Raw genomic sequence first — 3,866 nt, forward strand, 5'->3', positions numbered from 1 at the left:
AGTACTACTATAAACCTGGAACTGAAAATAACTTGCAGCAATAACAAAGAGAAGTCCAAGAAAGATTTTTTTTTTTTTTTGGTTAAAATTCAAATTTCAGGTGTTGAGTTTGGATAAAATATTTTTAAAAAACTGAGGTATTCCCTATGTCAGTAACAACTGATGAAAATGTCTTTTAAATGTAGCAGCAGCAAAAGAAAAATGGCTAATAATTGGCACCAAAAACATGTAGCCCTAGTCAGTGGCATGGTGGTTAACTAAACACTAGGAAGGAAAAGAGAGAACCTACTATTAGATGTTGCTTATGCTTGTTGTAACCATCTCCTGTTTGAAGTTTCTAGGAGACATGCAGGAATGCTGTTCAAGAGAGCTTCTTTTTGAGTGTACTATGCAAGTTAAATGCTTAGATGCAGTGGTAGACAAAAAAAAGTCCTTTATTTTAGTTGAAGTTCTTCCTTGTATTGCTTCATCCACTGAAAAAAAACAAACAAAAACCAGAACCAAACCACCGCTTGTAAGTACCACCGTGTCTTAGTGTTGTCAGAGAACAGCTGATGGTGCAGAGCTGTATACCAGGGTACTCAGCATTGACTGCTCTCCATGGAGCCTTCTGGCTTCGCTGCTCCTTGGGTAGTAAGGCAAGAGATGGTCAGGATTGTCTTGGAATCACTCCCCAGTGCTTCAGCACAGTATTATATACACTGTTCATTTGGGTTTTGCTTGAATAGGTGAGCACAGCAATGCAGTACCACCACCTAAGCAGGCGTGAACTCATCCCAGGAGTAGTAAGTGTGAAACCTCCCATCTTAGGATCGTGAGCGATAGCGATGCTTCAGCTGGAGCTCGAGGGGAAGGACAGAGCGGTGGCTGTGCCTGGCCTGAGGGTGCCCGGGCTGTGCTCTGGGCAGTGTTCCGTGGGAAACAGGCCCAGTCACCCCAGACTTCTCCAGCAGGTGTCAGGCGGCAGCCTCCGTGTCCCGGAGGTTGTGACGCTCTAACAGACACGGCGATTTCAGCTCATTCACATTGTTCTCATTAGTGTCAGCTTTCTAATCCTGTATTGTGTCAGCTCTGAGGTTCCTGCAGAGCCCTCGCACGGGAGCTCCTGCAGCAGGGAAGGGCAGTTTGTGCATCAGGGCTCACCCAGGGCCGAGTTGGTTCTGAGCTCTCCTCCGGAGCAGCGAGGACTCGGCGGGCTGTGCGCCTCTGTCAGGGGTGCTGAGGGGAACGAAGGCTGTTGGGCAGACTGAAGAGGGGGAAAAGGAACAGTGCTTATCTGGGGACAAGAGAACCTTTTCTTGTGTGGGTTGCATATAACACTGAAACATCGGAATTTCATGCGTAGTAAGGGTCCATTTGAGATTTGTAACATTTATGGGCTCTGAAGTTTAAACATCGAGAAAGTGAACATGACTTTTCTAAACTGGTTGTGACTTTTGGGCACTTAGCAGGCAAACTGGGAAAGCTTTTTTAGCTGGCTGCTGTACAGATTTGTTTTAAGTAGAAGGGATTTGTTAGTGGGTTTTTTTTAATTGTAATGCTATTATTGGCTGCCCTCCTGTCTAAGATTTAAAAAGTGAGTGCATGCAATGGAAGTACAAGAGGCCCCAGTAATAGTTCTCCATGTTTGTTATGAAATAGACACAGGTTTCCTTTTTATGACTTTTTTTAAAACTGTCTTAGGTACAGTTGTATTGGTACTTTTTTTTTTAAGTTTAGGTCAATGTTGTCTTCCAGAATAAGTTTTAAGGCATCACTCACTCCTGCATTGAACTATTGCATCAACACAAAGAGTGGAGATTCCATTCTGAGCCAGTTCAATTGTGAAAATTCATACTTTTTTATTTTTTATGCAATTCAATGAGTAGATGAGCTCAGATTTAAATTCTTAAAAGCACGTTTATTGTAACAAGAATTGTTATGTATTAATACTTCAGTTTTCAATAAAGATTGACTTGTGTTGCTTATTGTGTTGTTTTTTGGTTTTTTTTTTCCTACTGTCTTTGCTGACATCCTTCCAGAAAAGATTCTGTTGCTGGAGAGCAGAATGGTATCTTTAAACTCTTTAAGCTGATGAAATCTGGTGATTAATCGAAGGAAAGCTGAACACTGAAATGGGTTAAGTGACTTTTCTCAGTAAGGCAGCAAAACACAGAGGTAAAGGCTCCCCAGTAGGGGATAAGCTGCCCTAAGTTGCCCTGTCTGAGAGTATGGTAATGATGTGCAGCCCTGCTTTGTTCCCTTTTGAGCCATTTACTGGGATTTGAGGGTTTTCTTACTTTATTTTACAGCTTAAAACAAAGGAAATGGAACAGATGTAAAATCTGACAGTACTTCAGCATTTGGTTGATACCAAACCCATGCCGTTTGATGGGAGAGGTGACAGGCCCTGAGCAGAAGGCTGTTATAAATCAGTTGCTTGAGTGTTCCCCAGAAGGAAAAGAATTGAGTAGGTGTGAAGTGTGGGTAATTATCCTATTTCTTTAGTGTGTGGGTGTTTGTAAAGCACTGATGTTAAAATGGAATTATGTGTATTTCGGGGGAACAGAACTATGCTGCTTGAACTAACTGACTGGCTATTTTGATTTATTGTAGGTCTCCAAAAATAACCGGGTGCCGTTGCTGTGAAAAGCAACATGTGGAAGAGAAAGGTGCAACGTGACTGCGTCGCCGTGCGGGGATGACGCGTGGCTGTTGAGATCCTGCCACGGGGGGTTTAGCCAGTCCAGTGGCTGAGCTCCTTCAGCTGCAGCCAAGCACAAGGGATCCCGTGGGCAGATGTGGTTTTTCTCCTCAGTGTGCTTTACCTCAGGCTAAGTTCTGGTCACTTGTCCTGGGCTTGCTTTCACATTTGAGGGAGACAGATTTGGGGGTGTTCTTTGCAGAGCACTGGAGCTGATAAAAATTCATAATCCTCAACCAGTGGGTTGCTGGAATCTGGGATGCTCTGAAGGGAAATACTGTTCTTCAGAATGGTGCTGATCACTTCTGGGCTGGAGGGATTCCAGTGTAGCTGTTCCTGTGGGGCTCTGTTGCTGTGAAACACGACTTTGAGTTGTGTTCAGCACTCATAAGAATGTGGTGCTGAACTCCTAAGTCTGTATGTGGGGGCTCTTTCATGGTGGTTTTAAATGTACCCATGGAACTGCCAAAACAGTGGGTCAGTAATGGTTTGATTTTTTTCCCCTCTTCCCACGTTCACGGTGCAGTGGCAGTGTAATGCATATTACTGTCCCACTCACTCACTGACAAGTGGAGTTAGTTACTTCCTGGGAGGGTTAGATGTATTGATAACAACTTTCCTCATTTTAAGGGTAGCTTTGAACACGTTAAAACAGCCAGAGCCTCTTCCAGAAAAGCATCAGTGATTGTCAGAAATAGGAAGATTTGAGTTTCAAGTTTTCCTGTTACTAAAAAAACTTTGGAAAACAAGTTTGCTGTTTCCAGCATCTTACTTTAGATTCTAAACTCCATGGCTCATTGTAAAAAAGCTCAGTAACAGAAATAGTTATGTTGCTGAGCTCCCCTGAAACCACAAATGATTATTATTTTGCTGGGAATTTTTCTGTGTAGGAAATGTCAATCATAGAAGGTGTTTGAATAGAAGGTGTTGCTGCATTAGATGGATTAAAGGTCTGACTCGTGTGTGGGAGGCTAAATGCTCTCCTGGATTTTATTTCAGTATCCATCAGGCTATGAGCTATCCTGTCTTAATCATCCAGAATAGAATGGAGGCCATGTGACTACTTTAAAGTAAACATAAAAAAAGTTTGGAGCAGCAAGAAGTCTTTGGTAGCTACAGGAAGTTGTGTTCTGTGTCCCAGAGGGAATGGCAGACCTAGAGGGAAGGCTGTTGAGCTTTGTGG

This window comes from Empidonax traillii, unplaced genomic scaffold, assembly GCF_003031625.1.
Source record: "Empidonax traillii isolate 1590-97213 ecotype Southwest subspecies unplaced genomic scaffold, ASM303162v1 scaffold570:size522666, whole genome shotgun sequence".
Classification (NCBI taxonomy): Eukaryota; Metazoa; Chordata; class Aves; order Passeriformes; family Tyrannidae; genus Empidonax; species Empidonax traillii.